This window comes from Miniopterus natalensis, chromosome 1 (genome assembly GCF_054644295.1).
Source record: "Miniopterus natalensis isolate mMinNat1 chromosome 1, mMinNat1.hap1, whole genome shotgun sequence".
NCBI lineage: Eukaryota > Metazoa > Chordata > Mammalia > Chiroptera > Miniopteridae > Miniopterus > Miniopterus natalensis.
The window spans coordinates 44,408,751-44,436,473 of record NC_142081.1 but is presented as its reverse complement, the minus strand read 5'-3'; the positions used below and the strand labels follow the sequence as shown (position 1 = coordinate 44,436,473).

Sequence of the window (27,723 nt, the reverse complement as noted above, 5' to 3'; positions counted from 1 at the left end):
TCACTTAGGTATATGTAGGTCCATGTTAATAGGTATATATGTATGTGTGTGTGCATATATATACATGCATATACATATATATCATGTGTACATATACACACATATACACATACACACATATATTCAAATATCATGTGTGTATTATATACACACGTATACACATACACACACTGTAGTTTTTACAAAGAGGATACCGTTCTGTGCACAACACTATGGAAGCTGGGACTTTTCACTAAGCAATAGATTATAAACATTTTCCCGTTAATAAATATTTTTCTTCTAGTACAATATGATTTTCACTGGCTATGTAGTATTCCACTTGCAGACTTGCTCTTGAGCACCTCATAAAAGGCACAACTTTAAACTGTCTGCCTTGCAAGAGGACTGCGGCGCAGATACATCCTCTCCCACTGCACCCCTGGCTGCGTCTAACTCCGGCAAGCACTGACTACAAGACGCTCAACTCCATGTCCTGTATTTTACTTTCCACTAAGCCAGACCATGACACGCAAGCACTATTTTTGCTGTGCTTTAGAACGGCTTTACTGGCACAGCTGCAAGCTCTCTGGCTAATTTTTAATTAAAAATGAAAATGACCAGTGGAATTTTAAAAACATAACAATTACTGACAATGTTCCGCTATTGATAAACAGCCAAAATACCTCACACTTTCTTTCATACATATCCACTACCGAGTGCTAGATTAACTCATGTGCATCTCAGTATCCTCGGGGGGTTTCCTGGGAGGCAGGAACTCCATATTGCACCGTACTGGAGCTTCTGAGCATCCTGGCACAGCACACAAGTGGAAGGAACTAATATTAGGTAAGGAAGTGGAAGACTAGTGCTGCAGTCACAGCCTCACTGTGCACTAGGAGCGAGGCCTCACACGCATTGTTAGATCTCGGGGTATCAGTTTAAACAAGAGGCCAGGCCAGCTGATTCACAGGCCCCTTCTGGCTCAGCCAGGCTTTATTCTAATAAAACATAAGCAGTGGCAGCACCATATATCTGTAGCTATTTCTATTATATATTATCATAGAGTAAGCACTGCATATGTAACATACACCCCCAAGCTCAAGATTAGAATGCGAGCTTTAGAAATTTCAAGAGCCCTTTCAGAGTAGCATCAGTTCTCCTGCTGATTCTCTGCAGGGCCTCATGGAAGTCGTAGAACCTCACTAATCTTCAACCTTCATCCTTCACACTGTGAAATTTTACATCTTCTGGGTTGACAGCCAGGTCTATAGAAACTGTCCACTTTCTGCATAACTGTGTTCATCAGGAGTGGTTCGTGAGTGCCAGAAATGGTAAAATACACCTCTGGCCATTTCTCACTTGTCATCATCAGTCAACTAACACAGTCACTAAAAGAAGAATCACTTTTGATTATCGAAGGATTTCATTTGCCTCTGCTTTCCCAATGCTTCATTACCTGGACAATTGAGAGTTATGAGCAGTTCACCCTCCCCGTTGCCCTGTCTGTTCAGACATAACGTCCCCATCACACAAACGTTTGTTCCTAGGAGTACATGCTATACTGTGGCCTTCTTACCATCCACTGGTTTTATAACTGTACAGTGAAAACAAAAAGCAATGCAGTTTATTGAAGAGTTTGTAGACTTGCTAAATATATCCTGTTTCTTCTGTGATCTGTATGTTGAAAATCCATTAACTTCTAGCTCCTCCCCATGACTGGCATTGATTGTATGGGATGATCTTCTGGAAGGGCAGAATCACATCTGGTGGTCTTTTCTCCGTCTTTGTCCAGTTCTTCAGGTTTCTTTAAAACTAATTGGAAGAGTCAATAAACACGCCAGCTGATTTCCTCCACACACTAGGAAGCAGATCACCGTGCCCTTCAGAACTGTTCTGGTTCTGTTTCCCCAAGTATTCCCTTACCTGCCTTTGTCAATTGGCATTCTCGACAAGTTCATCATAACTTCTCAAAGTGTCAACTTTTCCTCTTTTCACTGCCCTTGTTAAAGATAATTTAAAATTAGAAAGGCACATTCCCAGCCATTTCAGAGGCAATGCTAATTTTCTTTTGCACAGAAGGCTCTTTTCCCTCTAGAGATTCACTTCCTTCATTCACAGCCCCCACTCCCCAGCCCCAGACAGGCATTCTTAATCTCTGTATGCACTACTCCATTCCCCTATTTTCACCACTCTTATCTTTTCCCCAAAATACTTCACCCAGCGAATCACACTTTAGCTTGTGGTTCTTCCTTCACTCCACTTCTGAGAGAAATGTCTGTGTCTGGAGATTGTAAAGTCACCTTCAGGAAAGAGGCATACAGTGGCTGTCAATTAATCAGGATAAGACAGAAAAAATTACATCGCGTGCAGCTTTGCTTCTCAGTACATGCATTTATACTTTGGGGATCAAGAGGATTTCTCCCAAAACAACCTAAAATTCATATTTATGCCTTTTGTTTGGCTATAACTAATTCTCTACCTAGCAGCACCGTTAATATTCTGGATTAGTTAAAACAGTGATTACCATACCTCATTACAAATTTAAGTGTTGGTCCCTCATTTCCCCCCCCATTCTGTTCCACCTCTGTTTTTTGCAGCCTGCCTGTTTATCCTTAGTGGCATTCTTTGCTTATAAAATAAGTCAAATGATTTCATATTCAGTAATTTTCATCCCCACATCTAGTTTGACATATAGGTTTTAAGCCAGTTTATTTTCCCCCATTAAGCACAGACCCAAATGTCACCATTCTTGTCACGTATACAATTCCATCAAGTTTCAGAGTGTCATTTATACACAATTTTATTTCTTCTTACTTCTTTCACACACGCCTACCACTTACGTACAGCAACTTCGCTGCATTCATATTTCATAAACTTCATCAGTATTCAGCCAAATCCTCCCCCAAAGTAAGCCAGGTATTTTTAACAGTGTGCTGCCTCTTTCACAGGCTTGAGGATCGTAGACTAAGTGGCACCCTTCCTTGTACCCCAAAGAGTTTCACCTATTATAGTCTGGTCATGGACCTAGGAACTTCCTAATAATTTAAAAACTGTTAGTTCATTATCAAAACTCAAATGCCCAACCGCACTATGAGAGATGACGCGGGGCTGGGAGCTGATACATCTTCTATACCATATTTCTTCCTGCTCACTGCCAGCCTCTGACTGAGCTTCAGAGAACACAGCACTGGGGCAGCCTGGAGTCCTTCAGTCCTTTCAAGGATGTGGGTACTTGCACTCTCAGCTGTCAGGGGACACTGTAAAGGGTTCCCCAGCTGGCCACCAAAGCCTTAGCTCTGTGGACAAGATAATCACCAGGAAACCACAGCGCCACGCATTGTCAATGTGCCAGAGCACGTAATATGATAAGACAGTTTGCAATAATGACGTGTCAGTTAGGGCCATAAACATCTGTTAGGGGGAAAAAATGTTCTTCCATCAGCACAAGGGAATTGTTACCTATAATTCCTGTTAACATTAGCATGTAAAAACCAGAGCACAGTCAGCCTGCCTCAACCATGGCTCCTGCACAGGTATTCCTCACCATGCCCTGATCCCTGCTTCTAAGGATTTCTTTACACAATCTCCTTGATGTTTTTACTACAAAAGCAAAAACTAAATAAGTAATTGGGACGTCGCAAAAGAAGAGCAAGACTCCCAAGCTGAATTCCCAACACTATGGCATCCAAGATATCAAAAGATAACCACAGACTATCATTAAGTTGAGTGGGAGGGCCCTGGGAAAGTTAGCCTCTGCCCGTGTGGTCCCAGGGATGCCTTCCTTACTGGCCCAGGGAGCACAGGCCTAGGCTTGGAAAAAGAGTTTCTTTGGGGGGAATCTAAGTGTTCTTTATCGATATTCTTTAACATCTTCCTTCTAACCCTTGAATTTCCTAACTTTCCAGATTTATGGAACACTTTACCAAAGATATGCCTTGAACATATCTGAGCAAGAGGCAAAATTAGCTGGCATTTCTATCTACTATCATACGGGGAGTACTTACACAATGCTACCAATACTACAGTGCATAGCTTATTTGTGAATACAATAGCCCTCCCGAATATCTGAGAATGATTTTGCATCCTCTACAACTCCAGAGAAAAAATTATGGCTCTAGGCTTGGGTTGAAATTTTCCCATAAAGTAAAAACCTCAATTAATCAGAATCAAATGATTAAAGTGAATTTCTATTCTGCTACTTGCAACTTGAAGAATAAGGGAAAAATAACAAAACATACTGCTATTATGGATAAAAGAAAACAAAAACCGCAATAATTTCCAAGATGGGATCAGGACGGATCTAGTCCAATCTCTGGCTCTGTCCCCACTTACAGTTCTATAATGTACAATCAGGACTCATCCTCAGAACAGTGACCCTGTAGCACAGTAAGATCCTCAAACCTCAAAGAAAGGTTCAGTTACATCCTTAATGTTCCTTTTAGGGTAGAAAAGGGGATAAACCATTAAAAATATATATTCAATAAGAAAAAGACCAAAAAAAAAAATCTGGTTAATCTGTTTGCCCAAAAGAAAAAAAAAAAACCGTAAGTAACACACCTTAGTATCCTTATAGAAAAATCATGGTTTACTTAAAATTAATCAAAACTCAAACACTAATTATCTGAAGAGTTTTTTTGAAGCAGTAATTCAAAATGACTCAATTTTATTTTTCTTAACATAAAGCTTAATAAAATGGGTGAAAAATTTAATAGCTCATTTCCAAACCAACACTTCCCATCACCATCACATATGAGATAAAATACAAACACACACACATAAAAACAAAACAATTTAAAAAAAATAATAGATGAAAGAGAGAGAAAGAGAAAGAAAGAAAGGGAGGCTGTTCCTAGATTCTCAGCAAGGAAGACAGTCTTTGTATTCACAAAAGCATTCCACACTCTAGGTTAGGGGCCTAGACTCTGAAGGCCTTTCAAAGCAGCCTCTTCTCGCTCTGGAAGAACTCACCACTAATGTGGGCTGAACGGGTCAGGAATCCCCTTGAGGCAGTGCATGATGTCTACCTCACAGTCCCTTCACACCGGCTCATGGGCGACAAAGAGGGTAAGCGCAGGAAACATTGTATGAGGAGAGCTGCATTTTCTATAAAAAAGCCTTGGCATGTGGGGCAGTAACATTATGACTCTCCCCAGACACCTAAAATGTAGTTACGCATTTTGCTTCTACAGACACCAAAGTACATATTTAAGCTAAGAAGCACAGCTCATCAAGCAGACTTGGAAGATGGAAGGGAAAGAAAGAGCACACTCAGGAAAAGCAGCACATGCTGCAGAGAACATACCATGCGAAAGAATTTCCAGTGACATCCAACTCAGTCTGTCCTTCCAACATCACAACCCAACTTCCTTTTCTTTTTTTTTAAAACTAAGTTGTGGGGGTTTTTGTTTTTAAATATATCTTTATTGATTTCAGAGAGAGGAAGGGAGAGGGAGAGAGAAAAAGAAACATCAATGATGAGAGAGTCGTCATTGATCGGCTGCCTCCTGCAGGCCTCCGACTAGGGACTGAGCCCGCAACCCGGGCATGTGCCCTGACCCAGAACTGAACTGTGATCTCCCGGATCCCAGGTCAACACTCAACCGCTAAGCCACGCCCGGCCGGGCGCACCGCAACTTCCTGAAGGCAAAGGTGGGAGAACTGCCCCCCAAAATGGGAGAAAAGGGTGCATCTTAACTCAAGGAGACCCACAGGCTTGTCTCAACACATTCCAAAGGTCAGCTCTGATGGACAGGGGTCAGTCTGCTTCCCAAAGTGATTCAGTTGTCACCAAAAATTCATGGAACATTTTCATTTGGAGGCACAACTATTGCAGCGAACATTCTCATACCTCCCTGCACCTCACTTAGGCGTATTGAACCAGCACCTCTGCTGCCTAGAAAACACGAGCTTACAGGCCTCATGGTTAGGGGGCTTCCACACGGGCTCCATACTTCAATGCTGGAAACAGAGATGTTTTCTAAAGCCAAGGGCTCCTCATAATGCCAGAAGGCTTTGGGAAATTCCAGCAGGTGACTAACATAAAAAGAGTCTGCTATAAATGTTCTTAGCCACTGAAGATTTGACTTCTGGATTAATAATTCAATTCTTTTTAAGAAATAAGAGGGAAGCAACAGAAAAGCTTATCATAAATATCATCAAATGCATTTTCTAAAATTATTCCATTACATTTTTAGAGGTTATAATTATAAATGTTTTTATGAGCAATTTACTGGAAAATTAAAGTCCCGTGGTTTAAAAAATAATTATTCCATCCCTCTGGCAAAGGATTCTTATCCCAGCCAGCATCTCTTTTAAACTATGGGGCATCAATTGTTTATTGTGGAGAGCTAGGTCCATGTAAGAAAACTTGATCTGAGAGTCAGTCTCTAGAAAGGGTGCTAAATTGCCAGGCAAGAGCATCCTATCCGAAAGTGAATCAGCTAAGACTGAAGGGGGGAGTGGAGGCGAAACACTTTCAAAGTCAAGATGTGTGTGGTTCTAGAATTCCTCGGGGCTACAAATAAACTATAGGCTTTGTTAACTGATTTTAAATAAATTTAAACTGAGCTTCCAGGGGGTTCAATCTCAACCCAACTGAGCTTTTCAGTGTTAATCTCATCTTTTGGTTTCGATTTTTCCCTTAGGTTGGCCTGCCCTAAAAGCATTCAACCTTCAGCACTGGTGTTTCCGACCAACTGTGTGGCACACGGCCCTGTGAGGATAACTTCAGTGAAGTAAAATATGTAAGCTTCTGGCATGCATATAATAACGAGATTCTGGAAAAAGGTTCTTAACAGTTATGTCACAATGCTCATGGTTCCCTGAAGTCCCTGAAAGCCTTGTTAAATTAAAGATTCACTGTGGTTTTTTCCGCTTCATTCTTACTTCCCATGTTGCCTCTTGCCTTTCTTTTTTCCCTTTCATTTTCTAAAGATGGGACTGAGTGACACCAGCCACCATTAATACTACCTAAAAAATGGGACAGTTTTCATTAAAACTGCTAACACTCCCTGCTCAGTTTTTAGGGGAGAGAGGAGCCATCCTTCAGATTATGAAGTCACACATGGGATTTTGGACGCTCAGGCACAAACCATACAACAGCCAATTCACACGTGGACTCCCAGGAGTTCGGAATCTAGCAAGAGCTTTAAGTTTACTTAGGTAATGTCTCATAAGGTCACCTCAATGTCATGAGAATCCAGACCACAATCTCTGTGGCCTTTGAACACTGGCTGGATGGACACTAACCCTGCAACCTCTCAGGAAAGCATCTCCCAAATCAAGAAACTTCCCACTTCACCCAATGCCAAGAATTCCACTCAACCTTCCTTGAGGTTGAAAATGCTAATTATAAGGTGATGATGTTTGCTTTTCCTTTGAGTTGTGTGCCTCTATGTTTTAAGTATTAAAAAGGAGTAATCACCTAGTGTGTAGGTTAATTTCTTTCCGATATTGTAATTTATGCAACATTAATACTGGATGCCAGCTCCAATTTTCTTGCTGCTTACACTCTGGGAGCCGACTTGCATATTCTGCCAACTCCATTACATCATCTGAAAACCCAAACATTTCCCATTTTCAAATCACTCTCATCTACCGGGCATACTTACACATTCTCTCTTTTTTGCCCTAGTTCACACACAAAGATCAGTACCCCTGAGGAGCAGAAGCTACATCCGAGGTTAAAGTCTGCAAATGCACATAATTTCTGGAAGCTATTACCACTGCTGTGTTAGCTAAAGGATGCCTCCATCTCTGACCTTCCTTTTTCCATTCAGACTGTTATATAACCTAGTGCCTGCGTGCAGGATGTGAGTTGAGTGTTTGGGCCTTACCTCCTCTCCCTCCCTTCATGAAATCTCCTGAGGGGTGGACAAGGAAAAGTGGGGGGTGACCCTCTAGGGACAAGGGGATATGGGTCAGCAGGTCAGCGGTTCAAGATGCACCCCTTCTTTGTCCCTCTTCCCTTTTAGCTGAGCCCAGGGGGCGGGTGGTACTGAATGCCCCAGCGTTATATAATTTGCAAGAACAGCAAGTTACGGATTTGCTAGTTGGTTCTGCAGCCTGCCACCCTGATCTCTTGCAAGAACACCTTCTGGCAAGAATGACACCTGAAGACGCTAACAACAAACTTGGGGGTGGGGGGGGGGGGTTAAGACCGAGGGGAGAAGCAGCTCAAACCAGAAATCAGTGTGACTTCCTAAATAATATATCCCCCCTTCTTTAAAAAAAAAAAGCCTCAGAAACACATGAAGGGGATTTTCTCCAGTGTTTCTGATTAACCCTGTTACATAACCCGCTGGCATTCCAAATCCACGGTCTCAGGGTCTAAATATACTCTTTGCAGCCAAAAGCTCTCCACACACAAACTCAAGGAGCTAGCGGTAGGTCCCGGCCCCCAGCCCCATCCCTCTCCCTTCACTCCCGGCCCTCGCTGCGCCCACCCCTCCCGCTCAAACAGCGGTTTGGTGCGTTCACTCTTCGGAAATCGCCTTTAATTAAATGTTTTTCACGTCTGTCATCCTGATGGCTTTTACTGTACTCGAATTCCGTGAATGGGAAAGCGCCCGGACAGGGGGTGTGGCTAAGGTGGGGGGGGGGGGTACTGTAAAACAGCCAGCACATGATCAGCCATATTTCTACCTCCAACTATAACAGGGACAGGAAGGGAGCGGTTCCCGGGGTCCCCAGTCGCCTCTTCCCAGCCCTCCCCAAAGGCCTCCAGAAGCCGAGTGACAAGAGGAGGGGGCGCGCTGGGCTAGGGCTCGGCCGGGACTGGCGATTCTCTGTCCCCAGCCCTGGGCTGCTCGCGAGAGCCAGCTTCCTCCGGAGTGACAGGCGTGATTTATACATTATTTACAACAGTAATTAAAGCAATAGCTTCCTCCTGTTCTTTGCAAACTCCAGGCGCATTCAAATAAATAATTCTCTCAACCCCAAGAAAACCCCCACATTATGTTCCGACACCTTTAAGAAAGAGGGAGAGAGGGAGCTTTCCCGAACACTGCGCTTGAAGTAGGAAAAACCAAGGAGGGGGCCCTGGAGCCCCCCCACACACACACACCACCCACACCCACACACTCGAAATGAAGTGTGAAAATCGCCCGGGGAGGGGGCAACCTCGCTCGCACTATCGAGCCAGCATTCAACTTGCACTGACCATTCCCAGGTTCCTGCAGAAACCCTTGGAAGCTCACAGAGGGAGCGATTCCCGGGGCAGAAATAAGTTTGGGTGCCTTCGGAGCTCTCTTTCACGGCTTGTTTGCTTTCGCAGACGCTCGCTCCGAAAGCGCGTGGAGCGCCCCACAGGACCGCCGCCTCGGCGCGCGCCGGCGCGCACACGCCCCCCGCCAGCGCCGGCGCCGGGCTTCGAACCCCCCGTCTGCGAACTCGCGCATCTCCCTCCACCGCGCCCGCCAGACAACTTGGCGAGCACCTGGCGCGCCCGCAGCCCGCTCCCTCGAGCCCTTCTTCCAAATCCCAAGCCCACCGCCATGCTCCAGAGGTGCTCACGCCGCCCCCAGACCCAAGGGCGCCCCCTCTGCACGCCAGGGGCTTCCCTGTCGCTCCCTCTTCCCGCACCCCTCAGCTCTGTGGGGGATCGAAAACGCAGCCGGGCTCGGGCAGCCGGGGCCCAAACTGTCAAGAGGAGAAAAGGTAAAAGGGGAGGAAGGTGGCCATAAACAGATTTTTTTTTTCCTTCTTAAAAGGACACTGCCGCTTTAAAAGTTTTTTTCCCGGGCCCCCACTCTCTGGTTCTCCGTATTTTGGGGGAGCGTATTTAATTTCGGCAACGCGGCTTTCCTCCTCTGTGTGCAGAAAAATCAAAGCCAGGGGGTGAGCCCGCCGGCTGTCAAGCCTCCTGCCGCTTCCCCCGCCCCCCTTTCCTCCCGCAAACGGAGAACCGGCTGCAAAAGTTTGCAACATTTCTGGGGGGCCGAGGGGGGAGGGGAGAGGGGTGCTGCGGGCTCGGGGCGCCGCTGCAGGCTCGCGCGCGGCCCCGGACCCCGCGCCCCGGGCGCCCGCTCCCGGCCGCCCCCCGCTCCGCGCCCCGGCTCCCGCCGCCCCCTCCTCAGCCCCTCTCGCAGCCTCCTACCTCTGCTGGTGCTGGAATAGCTCTGCCTGCGCACCGGGGCGGGCTGCTCGCTCTTGCGGGCGGATTCCTGGTTCAGCGGGGTCTCCCTGGAGCCGGCGGCCGCGTCCGCGCCGCTGCTGCCCGGCTCGCTGGCGGCGGGGTCGGGGGCTGCTGGAGCTGACTCCATGTTTTTTCCCAATGTAGAGATCGCTGGAGATGGCGAGCTCCGAGACTCCCTCTATCTTCTGTTTTCAGAGCAACTCTATGGTACCAAAAAAAAAAAAAAAAAAAAAAGGGAGAAGGAGACCGGGGAGAGCAGGAGGGAGAGCGGGCGGCGGCGGGCGGGCGAGGGAGAGCGCTCGGGAGCGCTCGGAGTGCGTCTGGGTGGACGGGCGTGTGCGCCCGAGAGGGGACGGGAGGCGGGTCTGGCCACAGGCAGCGCTAGCGAGAGCGTCTCCAGCCGGCCCCCACACCCACGTTCCCCACCCTCCAGACCCCAGACCGAGAGCCGCGGACTGGCTGCCAATTTTGGGAGGTGGGGAAAAGATGGGAGGAGGCGCGGAGAGCCTCTTTGCCCCAGTCCTCCCCTCTCCCCAGTCCAGGGACAGAAATAAAGATCGGCGAGATGATCCTGTGCCTACTTCTGAGACTCTCGGGAACAGCTGATCCCCACCCGCATCAGCCTGGGGAGAGACAGATCCGGCTCTCCAGGCGGGGGGACCGCCGGTAGCTTCCTGCAGCCCAGCCCGGGACTGAGGAGAAACTTAACAGGAATTAGACCTGGACTCGACACCCCCGGGAATGCGAAGGATGGCAGGACCGCGCGCTTCTGACTTTGGGATGGGACGCCCACTGGGTTTCCAATCTTGGTGTGATACGTGTGTGTCTAAAGCAGATTGTGTGAGTTGAGAATCTCATGGACGGGCAGCTTCTGATTGAAAAAGGTCTCTTTCAGCTCCTGTGCCGTGTCCTCCGCGGAGGGTCCAGAAACACTGGGCAGGGCGATTTCTGCTGAAGAAAACTTTGGCCTGTTTGGTCTGTGACTTTCTAAGCGGGATGCATCTCGTTCATGCCTGGCTGCTAATTGTCAATTTCCGCTGTTACTTTTGCTATTAACTGTGCAGTTTCATCCATAAAATATATATTGGAGAAGCATTAATAATATTTGGATAATAAAACTCAGATAATTAACAGCTCCTAATAAGTCACATTATTGTAGGCATCACTCTACACCCCCCCCCCTTTCATTGAAACACAGTAGGTGCTTAATGAAACCCAAGGAAAATGGAGAATTGCATCAGTGTTACCTTGACGTCCCCCCAACTCCAGTATGAAGGGACAATACAAATTGGATGAGTGAAAACATTCAGGTGGTAGCAGCCTGATTTCTCTGCATCAATACACAATCCGCCATTTCCTTTTGCCTGCGGAGACACTGATGAAATCAGTACATTTTAAACTCTTACTCCCCACCTTCCTTTCAGAGGCTCTCTAGCTCACAAATTTTGACAATAAAAAATATTATTATGTAAAGATATATTTTTTAAAATATGATATACTGAAGGTGGCATAAATATGTGTATTTATGGGGAGGCAACTGGGGAACATTTTGCTTTTGCTAACTTCCTAGTTTGGAAAAATGCTTTTTAAAAATAAGGGGGGGGAAACCTGGTTAGATAATAGCTTAAGAGGAACCTCCACATGCCAACTTCACACATGGTTTGTGTTTCTGTTACTGATGTGGGTCTGATTTCAAGTACACAATGCTATTTGCCATGGTCTGTGCGTTAATCAGCAAAACCTGTGGTCCACCCTTGGGAGTGATGTAAGTGAGATGTGAACAGTTCTGATACCTTAATCCAGTCTCTGCAAGGATCCCGGGCTTTAGCCTGTCAGCACCTAGGAACAATGCCATGATTGTCTCCTCCATCCCAAATCAGATGTGTGTGTTTCCCCACACATGAGAGCACAGGCTTCCAAAGCAGCCTCCACACCATTCACAATTGATTAATCTGTTAATGTTCTTGATACAATTGACCTAGCCTGTCACACTTGACTTTTCTAAGTAAACACGTATATCAAAGTGCATAGTTTAAGAAATAAGTTCCTGTGGGACAGTGTCTCAAAATACATCCACTGCCCCATATTTATTTTAGAATATTTAAAATATTCTTTTAATATTAAATTTCACCAATAATTATATTTGGGATGCAAGTGGCTTAAAAAATATACCTGGCTTCTTTTTAGGTATCAGTAGCAACTTAACATTTTTTTGGTTAAGTCTATTCCCCTGAGCCTTCAGTTGGTTCCTAAACTGGTGGTATCTGTTCACCCTGGAAAGACCTTCCTGAAAATGACCCTAGTGACCTTAGTCAATTAAGGTAGAATCCATACTCCCTTCAGTGGCAAATTTCAACTCCAAAAAGCCACTTCTCTTAACTTTCTCAAACAATTACTGCTTCTGCAATTTAAAACAATTGGGAACTCAAGTGCTTTCCCCAAGGGAAAAATAAAAGTGAGTTAGATACATTTCTAAACTGTCAATCATTGTTACTAAAGTGTAAATTACCTGGGTTGGGGAAGCATTTGAAACCTGAAAAGCACAGTGATTCAGTTCATATTTCTTTCTTTCCCTCATGCCCCTACTCTGATTATTAATGAAGGCTTTCCAATTTTCCAAATATTTAGAAAGGTGGTAACTTTCTTTAGATTCTGTTCATTGACAAAGAACAATCGTATTTGCCAAAAAAAAAAAAAAATTCAAAAAAAAAAAAAGGTTATCCTACTTTGTACTACTGAGTTCTCTGACAAATAATGGCTTACAAAAAATTACACTTCATAGAACAAATAGGCCTTCCCAAATTCTCCAGTACTCTCCCTACCTCCTTACAGATCCCAGGCTCTCCTCTTGATGGTAACACTACTTTTTTCTTACTCCAAAGTAATTACTGGGAACCTCAGGGTTAGTTTTAACTCCTCTCTCTCACTCCTGCCCCTAGCTCTTCACATCCTAACATTTGTCAGGTGCTTTAAATTCTACCTCTGTAACATCTGTCCTTCCTGTCTGCACCACCACGCCAGCTCCAGACATTATTGCTCACCTAAACCATGACAGTAACCTTCCAAATCACTGGCCTTCAGTCTTAGAACCATTCTAATCCATCCCAGATAGCACTGCCAAGTTAATTACCCTGAACTACAGCTCTCATTTCCCACCATGTCACTCCCCTGCTTACAAGACTTTAACGGCTCCCCATTGCCTATCCAATTATCTACTAACTAGTCAACACGGTATTCAAGGCTCTACCTTACTTACTGCTGCACTCCTGCACCAGGGCTGGCAAATCAACCTCATCTCCTGAAGGAACTCCGGAGGGTGGTTGGGAAGGTATGGGGTGTGGTCGATTAATGCTGCCTCCGGTGGGTGGAGGGTTGGGAGTGTGACACTCATGCCAGGAGTTTGCCAAACTGCCTTCCATCCTTATAGGATCCTTGCAAGCATGTGTAACCCTCAAACCATGCCGCATGCTGACCCCTGCTCCCCCTCGTCTTTGTAGTCCGGGATACAGGGGACAGGCCCTATGCCTCTTCCCCTGAAATGCCCTTCCTGTATTCTCTGCTTATTGAAACCATATTTGTCCTTCAAGTTCCTTTCTAGAAGGCAACTTCTCTGTGGGACCTTCCCTGATTTTCCCCAAACCAAGTATTTGAGCTGTCTTCATACTCTGCCCCCCTCTTTAGCACTTGGTATCCCCTACCTCATGCTATGGTTGGTTGAACATCTGCCTTACCATCCCTGGTGGAAGATACTTGCCTTGAAAACTGGGGCTCTGGCCTTGCACACAGGAGGCACTCATTAGAGTTAGTGGGTTTGGGGAAGGGAATTGATGAACTAATCACAAGGCAGCATGTCCACACAGTGATTCCATCACACAAAAATGAACACCTAAGCATTTCAGCTTTCAATCACTTGAAAGAAACCTCTCCTTCCTGGATAAAAGATTAGTTGACATGTATGGGCTGTTAAAATTTATACATGCAAAAAAAGTTGACAGTTATTTTCTTTGCGTTTCTTGGAGAGGGAGAGAAGGAAAATTGTGGAAATATATAGCAGAATTTCCTTGGGAGAGGGGCGCTTTCTACAACATGCTTGAGAACAAAGCAGACAGGATAGTAAAAGCTAGTACCCAACCAACAAGTTGTTTTTCTTTCAAAAGAGCATCAAGAAGTGGAAGCTGCACTATATGCTGAAAATGTAAGAAACTCAGATGAAAATGCAGCACCCCCCTTGGACATGGGAGGGACTCTGTCCTGCTGCACAGTGTGTAGTCAGGGCAGCCCAGCCAGGAGAGGCCAGGCTGGTAGAGCCCTCTGTGCAAGCCAGAGAAGGAATGCTGCAAACCTGAGGTCAACTGGGTGGGAACAGGAACGCCAGGCTTGCCAGACACTGGGAAAGAAAGAGGATGGTCAAAGCTTGCAGCGCCCACCCTGGACCATCCACTCCACCCCTCTTCCCAATTTGTGGATGGGGAAACTAAAATGCAGAGAAGTGACTTGCTCAAGACCACCCGATTAACCCGTGGCACTATGTGGTAGCTTCAAATGACCTGAATTCAAGACCCAGCTTGGCCACTTATTAGCAGTGTGGTTGAGGGTAAGTCACTAACCATTTCTGTGTCTATATTTCCTCGTCTATAGATGAGGGTTGTTATGAGGATTAGACGAGATGGTCCTTCTAAAATGCTTGCCATGGAAAGTATTGCTATTATTGTTGTGCATTTTACAGAATTTAATAAAATGCTGCATAAAACTGCACTGTCCAATACAGTAGCCACTAACTACATGTGGCTATTGAGTAGTTGAAATATTGCTAATCCAATCTGAAATATGTGATAAAAGCTAAAATCCACATTTGATTTCAAAGACAGTACAAAAAAATGTAAAGTATCACATTAATAATTTGATGTTGGTTGCATACTGAAATGACAGTAGTTTGTATATATTGAGTTAAAATAAAATATATGATTAAAATTAATTTCATCTCTTTTAACTTTTTAAAATCTGGCTGCCTGATAATATAAAATTACTATTTGCTTTATATTATACATCTCTATATATTATACAGTGCTGGAATGTCATGTGTCTGGTGCCTAGTAGGTATTATAATGATTTAATTAGAGTAAATGCTAGGGTTCAGCTGCAGGCACCACTGGGTAAAGAGTGAACATCTGTCTTGTCATTTTACAAAATATTCATTGTACTCCTGCCCCTTGCAGGGCATTGAGCTGGGTGCTAAGGAAAACAGAGACAAACTAGTGTGTCTTATAGAGAAGGTGAGATGTGCACACCCAGACTGAGTGGCATTCAGTGAAGAGGCTTAATCTACCCTAAAGCGAATGGCCCCATGTGGCTATGGTCATTGCATTGGGCTGCAGACTTTTTGTTTCAAGTTTTAATCTTTTGAACTTCTGAGCCACCCTCACATGGATATTCATTCTTAAGCTTTAGATTCTATAAATATTTGTTTTGCACCTGCTATGGAAAGATGCTGTAAGGGATTCTAAGGTGAATTGGATAGAGCTCTATGAGGAGCTGAGACAAGTCCATCAGCACCTGTACGTAAGATATGAAGTATTGAATGCCACAGGACAGGTTTAGATAAAGTCCTAGGACTTCAGAAGGAGTCAGTGTTCCCTGATGGACAAATCAAGGAAGGTTTCCTTGAAGAGGAGGTATTTTGCGAGATGTTTTTCCTGAAGTCAGGACTAAAGATATGTACTCATTTGGTACATGGTTATGGATATAGATGAGCTTTTTGCAGAGGGTCGAGGTCACTGCCTCCATTTGTATTCCCCAGGTGGACCTACTCTTAATGCTGCACACAGACTTTTTTCCATTAAGGAAGCACATCAGAATCTTTGCTGTGTGCCAGGCAATGTCCCAGTTAGAATGTATCTATATTTTCACCCTAGGTCTGTGGTTCTCAAAGTGTGGTCCCCAGACCAGTGGCGTCAGCATCACCTGGGAACTTGTTAGAGATGCAAATTCTCTGGCCTCACACCAGACTTACTGCGTCAGAAACTCTGGGGGTGGGTCCAGCAATCTGTGCAGTAACAAGCCACCTTTGGGATTCTGATGCATGCTCAAGTTTGAGAAGTACTGTCCTAAATTCAAGACCATGTGATTTGTAGAGACACATGTCTGAATAACTATGAATCCTAAAAGAGGGCTCTCCTTCTGAGATATGAGATCCCTGCCTCTGTGTGACTCTGGCACAGCCAGATTTCCCAGCACCGAGTGAGGAACCAGAACTAAGTCTATGCCCGTCTCATTATTTTGGTGACAATTACATAGAGAGGACTTTTTTTCTGTTCTTGCACAAAAACTTGGATAGAGCTTAAATTTAAAAATTAAAAGGAAAAAAAGCTGTCAAACTAGCCTGGGGCACTGATGATTCAGAATGCCAGTTCTGCCCTGGTGAAGACGGATATTTAGATAGAGGGCCTGTGTGAAACTGAGTAAGAAATCAGCAGGAAATATTTTCTGCTTAACAGATCAGAAGGGTGACAAAGACGGCAGCACTGTTCCAAAAAGCTACATCATACTAGACATTGTGGGTCAAACTTTCCTTTAGAAATAGTTCTGAGTGGTCCCTCTCTCTTATGCCAGAAAAAATATAATTGGCCCCCAAATGTGGTTGAGCATCTCACTAAATGATTTTTTTTTCCATTTTAGGTATGTCAGTTACCTATTATACAACAATACTGAATAACAAACCATCCCAAAATGCAGCAACAAGCATTTCCTTCTCATTCTTATGTCCACGGGGAAGCTAGGGCTCCGCTGGGCTTGGCTCCAAGCAGCCGATGGGGTTCAAGCCTGCTCTATGCCTCTCCCATTCTCCTTGGGACAGTGGTTGACTGGGGCCTGCTCAGCGCATGGCAAGGGCAGGTGCATAAAGTGAGCCCATCAATCAATCAATCAATCAATCACAGCCACGCCTTTGTCAATATCCCATTGGCCAAAACAAGCCCCATGGCGAAACCCAAAGTCAAGGGGTGGGGAAGCACCCTTTGCCCACCAAGAGACAGGGCGAGGCTGTGAATGTATAGAACGACTGCAAGAGAGTGAACAAACCAGGCCAATAATTCAATTATCAGAGAAGGCTTATCTGTAGATCAGAGGTTCTCAAGCTTGGCTGTACATTGCGATCACCTGGGGAGTTTTAAAAATTACTAATGCTTGGATCCCACCCTCAGAGATTCTGGTTTAATTGGTTTGGGGTGCAGCCCAGGCTGGGAGTCGGAATAGCTCCCCAGGTGATGCTAATGAGCAGCCAAGTCTGAGAACCACTGGTGTTAAACCAAATGCTATTGATTAAACAAAGGAAAACATTTTGACCACTGCTTTGGGGAGGTCCCTCTCCTATTCATTTTGGGAACTCCCTATCTTTTAAGGCCTTTTACAGTTAAAGCATTCTGTGTCAGATGCGATTTCATTTCCCTCCAGTGAGCAGCCTCGGGTCAGATTCATAAAAAGGTATCATCAGAGATTTTCTTAGCATTGAATTCTAATGAATTGCTAGTGATTCTGTTCCTTAGTTATCATTGTTAAAGTGAAAACACTGGTGTGGGTGCTAATTGCTAAATGCCTACAATTCTGGAGAACCTGTGCCTGGGCGTACAGACCCCTGCTGTGTTATCATTAGAAGTTAGGCTCTACCATCTCAAGGCATAGGACACTTGCATAGGTGAACACATTTATTTCACTTTTCATTTATTTTCATATTTTCTTTATGTGCATAGAGAAAGACCCTCCCATGCCACCCTGCTACCTTTTTTGGTGCCTTCTGACATTCAAAGTTCTGTAAATACATGGAAGTTATAAAGGACCTTATAATTGTCCTTAAAAAGACCTGTTCTAAGGGGGTTGTTTTCTGCCAGACATTTTTGGAAAAGGGATACCTGGGGCTAATTAAAATCAGCAGCCTTAGTCCTTTGTGAAACCATACTTCTTTCCAGCAGAGTTTTGCCACCTAAAGGTCTCTGATTTTTTTTAGTCTTAGAACTCTCATGTTATTTATTCCATCATTAATTTATTTCAGTTTTCCATTTAGGATCTTTCCAAACCTCTTTATGACGCTGTGAAAATAAACATATTACATCATTCACCCCTTTCTGATTGTGTGTGTAAGAAAGATAATATTTCAAGAACTAACCTATGTTTTAGAAAATCTTTCATATCCTTCAGGGATCATCTAGATATAGTGATCAAGCAAAACATCCTCCCATAATTTCCCAGCATGTGGTCTAGATGAGCTCATTTGTTGGAAAAAGAGAACGAGCCATCCGTTTTGACATTATTTCCTCCCCTCAATTGATTGCTGGCTGTCAGAATGCTTGAGATTTTGAATAACCTATCAAATTATTAATTTTGGACAAAATTCCGTAATGCTATGGCTAATTATCGATTCGGGGCAGGGGCACTGGGTAGAGCAACAGAAATGTCCGTGTGGAAGAAGAAGGGAAAAAAGATACATCCACCCTGCAGATGGGTCACTGGGAACACGCTGGATAGATTGATCAGAGTAGGAAGCACTATAGAGTCAATAACACTTCAGTTTGACTCTAACTTCACATCAAAAGTTAGACCCGCAAGTATTTTCTTCCCTAAGACATGTTGTCATAATAGAGAAAATAAAGCCTTGGGTCTACACAGCTGTTACCCTTTGCATTTATTCCCAGATGACATGACTGAAAAGGATGCATCATCATGAGCAACCACCGTTTCACAGCAGGAGGCTGGAGGCAGGAGCCCTAGATGTGCTGCCAAAAAGCTATGTGACTTTGGAGAAGTTGCTAAACATCTCTGGGCTTCAGTTTTCTCATCTGATGAACTAGATGACTTCCAAGCCCCTCTGCAATTCCACTTAATTGCCTAAAGAATATTTGGCACTACAAAAGACACTGTTGGAGGGAACTGTGCTACAAGAGATGGATAAAAGCAGATGTTCAATATGGAAGATGTTATGGGTGGAATGTGCTGGTGCTAAGGAAGCTCGTTGAACAGAGAAATAATACTGTAGATTCAGAGGAAACTAGAAAGGTTAGGGGGCACTTGGCCAAAGTCAGTCACGGAGTTGGTGGCCAAGTGAAAGAAGGACCCGGGACTCCCAACTCCCCATTTAGGGCCCTTCCCTCTGCCCCAAGATGCTTCATGGCCCAAGTTTAGCAGCCCTGAACTTAACACGCAGCTCTCCTCATTTGGCTAATAAAAAGGCCACTTTAAAGCACCATTTAAAAAAATCTTTATTGTTAAAAGTATTACAGACGTCCTCCCCTTTTTCCCCATTGACCCCCATTTGTTTTAATTTGATTAAAAGGATCTTTGAGGACAGTCATAGCCTATAAGATGGGAGACAACAGGATCCCAATGAATGTGGCCCCAAATGCAGTCAATATTTTACTTTCATTGTCAGTCACACTTTAGCCACATGATCCTAGAAGATTAGTCATCAGCTCCAGCCTTAACCAAATGATCAAGTTAGATTTGAGTTAATTTGGAGTTAGCCCCAAGTTAACTTGGGCAAACAGTGCCACTACTCAGTCTTGGGATGCCCCAGAGGAGGTACCATTAAGACTTAGAACACTTGCCCGGACATGTAGAGGCTGTGGCCTCTGGGAAAAATCAACACATCTTGAACCATCTGAGGAGTTTTACCTACATTAGGACAGTGCTAGGGACGGGGTGGTGGAATCCCTGCATTACAAAGAAACTTAGCCTAGATTAGTACAGGGCTTGACCAAAGCTCCATAGTTAATGTTCAGTGAATACCGTCTCCCAGCCTAGGTCTGTCTAATCCCAGTGCCCATGTTCTTTGTATGACATGTTTTCTTTCTAATGCCAACAATAACATAATAAAAACAAAAATGCAGCTTAAATCTCAGGCTAGGGAAGAGAAAGGAAAAACTGGATGGGTTAGTGGAAATAAACAAGAATGGTGAAAGCTGGGCCCAAATTCCGGGTCCTTCTTCTTAATAATCATCCCATCCTTCTCATCAGCACATGGTAGCTATTATTCCACAACGAACGGCCACTGAGCACTCACCCTTCAAGTGCTTTAAACATATTTCCTGAACTTTACGCACACTTCCCGCCCAACAACGAAACGGGACAGCTACGGTTGTCAACCCCATGTCATGGTTGAGGAGACAGACGCCCAGAGAGAAGGTAAGTAACATGCCCAGGATCATCCAGCGCATGGTGGCCGAGCTGAGACAAGGCCCCCTCACACCAGCGCAATGGTGGGCTGACGCTGGGCCTGCCCTTCGCCTCCCAATGCACCTGCTGCAGCGCTCAGGGCTCCTCGCCAGCCACTTTCCCACCCCAGGCACCAGCTTCCTCATCAATCAAACAAGGGGTCCATCTAAATGATTTGTAAGACCCTTCCCAAGTCTAACATCTGCTGATTCTGTGTAAGAAAGGAAGACTTAGGAGAACACAAGATCAGAAAGAAACTGGAGTAGGAGGTAAAGGGGAAGGATAGCCATAGACCAGGGCATTGGTGCCATCCTTCCCTCACTAATTTCCCAACCTCCAGCTACCTCCAACTCTTATTAACGATCTTGTCCCCACCAATGTAGAGAAGTATGTGTTTCTCCATTTCGCTTTCCCTTCAACCCTAGATTTCTGCACTTTGCTTTCTCCCACCCCCTTAATCTACCACCAATGAATTTCATGCACCTTCTTCACATTTTCCTTTTTGATTCTAAATGCCTGAAAGGAACTGCAAAACTGCCATTCTCTGGAGCATTTGAGATCTTGCTTCCCCGCATATATTGTCAGTTTGGCTCAAATAAACTCATAAAAATTCACAAAAATTTTTTAAAAAATAAAATGTTGGGCTCAGTAACCACAAAGTCCCTTTCTGCTCTTATAAATGGTGATTCTATGGAAGGTGTAACTCTCCTTCCTCTCCAGTACACTCCCCACTGAACTCTCACATTTTTTCAGTAAGGGCATGTCTGAGTGATGGCCTAGAAGGCTACCATTACACTGTTCGACGGAGCAGGAGCACTTTAAATATATATATTATGTGAATAAATGAATAAGTGACTATCGATGTCACTCATTCATGTGATTATGTGACCCTTCCCTCCACTGACAAACATTTTTAAGGCATTATAAAAGTACAAGTAATATTAGTCACCAGTTATTGTGGGCCAGGCATTTTGCTAGATATGGGGATAAAGATGTGACAGCCTAGAGTTTCAGCTCAAGAAGCCAGCTGACCGACGGGCGGTGAGAATGGTGCGGGGTGCAATACGAGGTATGCATGTGAACTGCCATATTAGTTTGCCCCAGCCGTCAGAACCAGCCATCAGAACCATCACCCATCAGAATCCAGCCACCATCAAGCTATGTGACAGAAAGAGCAGGGGTTTAGGACCTCAGAACACGATTTCAGATTGCTAGCTCTGCTACCTTCGGGCAGTCTTTCTCTATTTGGGACTTTATCAGGTTATATTGCATTTCCAGGAAACCGAAAACCTAACTCAAAATGGCTTGACCAAGAAGAGAAAATTGTCATAATACAAAAGGTCCTATGATAGGATGATCCTGGGGTTGGCTAACTCTGCCCCGCAATGATATTGACAAGGGCCTTTCCATCTCCCCAGCCTACATTCTCTGAATGTCAGCTGGAGTCTCACTACCTCCCTCATGGTATCAAGATGGCTGCTGCTGCCCCAGGTATCACAACTAGCAGAAGAAGACTGTCTTGTCCCTTTGCCCCCCTCCTTGTTTTTAAAGAGAGAAAACAATCCCCAGAAACTCCTCGACAGATTTTCATTCAAGCCTGTTGAACAGACCAAGTCGCAAGCCCAATCCTAAACCAACCACAAAATGGACTGGGAGTGCCAGAACTGGTTTAGGCTAATTGAGATTTATTCTAAATGGTTGAAGGTCACCTTCCCTGAGGGATGGATACCCAAGCACAAGTGCAGTCCTGTTAGTGAACCAGCCATTTCTACTATAGAACCTGCCATTCCTCAGCTGAAAACAGGAAATAACCATTTCCCCTTTGCAAGCCTGTTGTAGTAAAAGCATGTAGTAACGTTCTGTACACTTTAAGCACTCTGCTGATATCAGATACTAGTATTCTTCTAATATGAAGCAGAGGCTCTCAAACCAAGTGAGGGTCAGAGTCCCCTAGAGGGCTTGTTAGAACGGATGGCTGGGCCCCCAAGTTTCTGGCTCAGTAATTGTGGGTGGAGTCTGAGAATTTGTCTATCTAACAAGTTCCCAGGTGATGCTGCTGATGGTGGTCTGGGACCACACTCTGAGAATCCCTCACTGCTCTAGACCATGCGTGTCTTGAATGTCAGACCAGGTCTTATTTATATTTATGTTTATGTCTCTAGCATTTCAGCGCCAGGTATATACAGTAGATGGTAAATAAAAATAATAGCTAATATTTATTCTGTGCTAGGCACTTTATTAAACCACTTACATACATTGTTTCACTTAATCCTTACTATAACAACATGAGGGAGGTACTTTTTTTTTTAATCTCTATTTTATAGGTGGGTAAAAGTGAGGCACCGAGGCAGAAGGCCAGTAAATAATGGAGCTAAAATTTAAATTCAGAGGCATCTAAACCAAGAACCTGTGTGATTAACTAACACTTTATCCTGAATATAATAAGTGGTTACTAATTGTTGAATGAATGAATGAATGAATGAATGAATGAATGAATGAATGAGTAAATAAATGAATGAATTTAATATCCTAAAAGAAGTAAAAATAACAGTTATATGTTGATGAAGTGAGAGAGGCAAGACAGGACAAAAGTATGGGCTATCTCCCCGGAAATGTGGTCCAGAAAAAGCCCTTGACATTTGGGATCCTGGGCAACACCTCCCCAGGAGGATCCCCGGGGAGGTGGCTCTCACCTAGCGGAAATGGCATGCACTCAGGAACGGAGTTCCCCTCCTTCCCTAATTTACCTTGGCTTCTCTTCCACTGACACAGCAGCCCAGCATGAGAATGTGATGGGAACAGAAGGGCAACTAGGGGGCCTACCTCCCCCATCTTCCACCCTTGGCTGTCCCTGCATTGCAGGGAGAATTCTGACAGTGCGTCCCTGGATGTGAAGGAAGCCCTTTTACAGATGCGCACTCCCTCCCCGAGTCACCAGGGTACCATTTGGTAAATTGCTGCTGCAAAGCAGTGAATGGTACCCTGGTGGCCTCACAGACTGATTGTATCCCTAAAAGTGTTTCATTTACCTCTGGGGGGGAATTTACACCCTGGGAAAATCTGGTTAAATGTATAAATGAATCTTCTAACCAGCCAAGATTGAAGATATAAAATCATAAAGCCAGAAGGCACTCCTTGAGAGCAACAGGTCCCCTCCCCACCCTCCCAGTAACTCTCACCACATAGTTTCGGGCAAGGTGGACATCTCTGCTCATTTCAAAGGGGCATCAGGAAGCAGATTCTGGGATGCCATCCCACTCTTTGACCTTCAGGCTATTCCTCTCATCTAACTTAAATCCCCCCTTGGTAGCTTGAGCCCATTTCACCTTCTCTACCCCCAGTAGAGATGGAGGGCAGAAGATTGGCAGCCCCCTCTGATCCACAACTTTCTTAAGCTTGATGATAGTCATTAAGCTTCTAATGGGTCTAAAGCTTTTGGGGTTCGACCTCAGCTTAAGAATTCTCCTTCCCATTCCTTAATGTAAAATAAAAATGCCAATAATCACTTTAAGGAGTGTCTCAGTCAGGACTGACTGTTACACGTGCTAGCCATCAACCACCCAGACTTAATAGCTTTTAACAACCAAAGTTGTGCCTTGATCACCCTAATTACAATAAATTGACAGGTCAGGGTCCGGAGCTCTGCTCTCCCTAGACAAATTTCAAATCATGCTGGTCACTAGAGCAGTGAGACTCAAAACTTCCCCCTATAGGTGACATTTGTCACTCTATCCACATTCTATGGGCCAAAGCAAGTCACACGGACTCACCTAACTCAAGGTGGCAGGGAAGAAAAATACTAATATGTTCTCAGAAGGGAGCACGGGAAACACTTGGTAAAATCACAACACTGAGAATCAGCCCACAGGGAACATTTCCGTGCGGGAACTTCTTTGAAAGACACTAATCCTCACACACCTGGAAGCACCTGGGGAGAGGCTCAGCCAAGGTGTGTGAGGAAAATGGCCCCGCAGTTCTCTCTTCCTGATGGTATGTGCACTTGCGTTGATACTATACCGATTCTAAAAAGTGAATATTCCCATTCAGGGGCTGACAGAGGGGGTGGGAGAGTTAAAGCAGATGAGCTTGTGCTGGTTGTGGGTCTGATTCTGTCCTACCGGCTTAGAGTACAAAGCGGATAAGAAACTGTTCCTGGTCTTAAACAGCTCAGAGTTCATGAGAGAGATCATCAAATGAATAAACAAGTCCATTGTAATGTGTTGCATTATAATAATTAAGCGCACGGGGCTTCAAAATAAAAAAGACCTGAATTTGCACTCCTGGTGCTGGTTACTGGAGAGTCCTCCTACACTGTCCATAATCATAGCAGCCTCCCTGAGAAGGCTTGTGAGAATTAAAGTAGATGATCCACGTAAAACATTTATGCAGAGTAAATGCAATGCTTAAAATAAGCACTTTATTAGAATAAAAATGCAGGTTGTTGTGGGAGCAGAGAGAGGCCCTCACCCTGGGCAGCAGGAGTCATTTCCTGTAAGGCAGCACCTGCAGTGCGCCCCGAAAGGTGAGCAGGAGGGGCTCCATAGGACAGAGGGAGGTCACAGGCCCTCTTAGCAGTGGCAAAGATGACAGGCCCAGGTCCAGGGCGTCAGTCAGAGCCAGGGCGGACCCCGGCTGAAACCCTCTCTGTGGGAGAGCAGCTTCACGCCAAGCCCCCGTGTCCTGCCACCTTCCTCACTGGGTTGTTACGGGTATTACATCCCAAGCCAGTGCTTTGGTCTGCACCCCATTCTTACCCATGCCTCAGTTTTTACAATAGAAAGCAAGAGGTGCTTGCTGCCATGATTCCATGCACAGAAGGCGAAGGAGAAAAGCAGTTTCATCGGCCAGGGTTGAAGACAAGGGCAAGAATAAAGCCGGGTGGTTGTTTTTAGTGATAAGTGGGAGGCTTTTTGATAGCAAAGGGAAGTAATTGACTTATAGTTCCCACTAAACTTAAGAGGCTTCAGTTTGTGCCAGACGAAAATTAAATAATTAGCAAGGAATGTTCAATTCCAACATCCTCGGCCAACTGCCTATTTCTCCATAAAGATGGGCCCCCAGGGAACGGAGAGGCTGTAACTGCAATTAAATAGGTGCATAAGCCTTGCAGCGAGCTGTCACCGCGGTGCCAGACCTTGGCTGGGATCTAGTCTGGAGCACCCCCTCCCCCACGCGTGGTGTGCTCTAAGGGGAAATGAATCAAACGGTGGGGAGCACTTCCAGGCCGGCCCATTCTTAAAACTTAGAAGTCAAATAAGACAGACGCTTCTAAAGAGTTGTTTATGAAAGATGATTGTTATGCAAATCATAGCTGAAAGGAGGATGTTTTCTTTAAGGTTTCAAAGTCCAAATTAGGAAAGACAAGATGTGGAATGTATCCACTGTATCAACTTACCTGAAATGCTCAGAATCACTATTATCTTGCCTATAAAGGGAAATAGATGCCCCATACTAATATTTATTGAGTATTTGCTATGTTCTAGGTCCAGTGTCAAGTCCTGTGAATATAATGCTGAATAAAATATAATCCCTCCCTGTGTTTCTATATCACTCAGGGTTAAGTTCAGTTACATATAATAAAAATACAATAAAAAAAAACACCAATGGCTGGGCGTGGCTCAGCGGTTGAGAATCCACCTAGGATCCCGGAGGTCGTGGTTTGATCCCCAGTCAGGGCACATGCCCGGGTTGTGGCCTTGATCCCCAGCAGGGGGCGTGCAGGAGGCAGCTGATCAGTGACTCTCTCATCATTGATGTTTCTATCCCTCTCTCCCTCTCCCTTCCTCTCTTTGAAATCAATAAAGATATATTTAAAAAACAAACAAACAAACAAATAAAACCTCAACGTTTTACACTAGCTAGAAGTTAATTATTTGGGGGGGGTGGTAAAAGAAGAGGTGGAATAGGCAGTCCAGGAGGGAAATGCCAGCTCCACAAAGTCAGGGACCCAGGCTACTTCCATGTCATTGCTCTGGCCAGTTTAACATGATGCTACACAGTCCAATATAGCTGCTTTAGCTCCGGTCATCGTGTCCACATCCTAACTAACAGCAAGGAATTAGGGGCAAGAAAGGTTATGCCCCCTACCTTTGAGGACATGTCACAAAAACCAGATATTTCCTAAGTTCAAGGAAGCCAGTAATTATATAGTCTCTAGTCTTTATTCTGGTTGGTCATGTACCCAGCTAAGAACTGAGAGTTCTGTTGCTAAGGAGAAGGGCAAGAACTAATATTGAGGGCTAATTAACAGCTTTTGCCACAGGAGTAAAGAGCTTGCTTGCTTGCTTTTCTCCATTGTCTAATTTATAACTAAATCATTGAAGTAGCACCATTCTCTTCCAAGGGGAAGGAAAAGCCCTGGGCACAAGTGTGTTACAGGAAAATCTGTGTACAGAATAAACTTGATTTTTTTCTGATCTTTCACATTACTAACAGCTGAGAGTCTTGTAGGAAAACCAGACCAGCAAAATGTAAAAATATCAGAGAACTTTTAAGGATGTCCCTCCAGGAGGTAATTGTTTGAGCTCTTGAGGAAAAATAAACTTTGTTTCTTACCTCATGCTATATATAAAAAGGAATTCCATTAAGATTAAAAAATAAAATATAAAATAAACTGAAAGTATTCTACAAATTAAATTTAGGCTATTATATACTTAATCTAGTGGTGGAGGGGACCATGAACAGAACACATACACATACATACATACAAACACACAGAGAACATACCATGCAGAGATGGCATATTAGGAAACATATTAAAAATATATATATATAATAAAAGGATAGTCATACCCTTAAGAAAAAGACAAACAAAATACAAAGGCAGTTCACAAAACAATTACATTTAGTTTAAGTGAATTAAAACATAATGCAGTCAAACACAAATAAACAAATATAAAGGGAGAGATAAAAATCACAATAAAAACAATTGCCATTATTTTGTCCACCAGTCCACTCAATGAGCCTGGACTCTAAGCCCGCACTTTATTCAAAAGATGCGGACCACTTCCTGTCTTACTCCATGGACACTGTAAGGGACCTTCCAGAGTCATTTGGACTACATCTGGTTAAGCACTGTTTCTAAAATCTAAGCATCATAGGAAATGCAACTTTACCCAGAGATGGTGAGGTTGGGGAGACAGACTTTCCCACCCACAGCTGGTGGGAAATACAAGTTGATGGAAGCTTTCTTGATGGTAACTTTGCACTGCATGAGCTCCAGAGCCTGGGAGGTGTCTGAGAACTGTCCCTTGTTCAACAAGCAACGGGACAGATTGTTGGTTAAGTTGGGGAAAAGTCAGCGGAGCATTTGAAGAGATAGGCTTGCGAAGTGGGGGATATTTAAACCTCTTGCTTATGTATCTCAGTAGACAGGTAGGGCTATAAAGCCGTGTTTCTCAAGGGGGTTG

At 44.4% G+C, this 27,723-nt stretch overlaps 1 long non-coding RNA gene across 2 annotated transcripts; it reads right to left on the bottom strand.

The window, feature by feature from the left end:
* Window positions 1–103: 103 nt before the first annotated feature.
* Window positions 104–10,135, bottom strand: LOC107533737 (uncharacterized). 2 transcript variants are annotated; one of them, XR_015715173.1, is made up of 4 exons: window positions 10,076–10,135; window positions 2,197–2,279; window positions 1,903–1,973; window positions 104–1,791 (listed from the first exon to the last, which is right to left on the bottom strand). It is a non-coding gene; the product is annotated as an uncharacterized LOC107533737 (long non-coding RNA). The 2 variants fall into 2 exon arrangements; XR_015715175.1 differs by having other exon boundaries at window positions 2,211–2,279.
* Window positions 10,136–27,723: the final 17,588 nt, after the last annotated feature.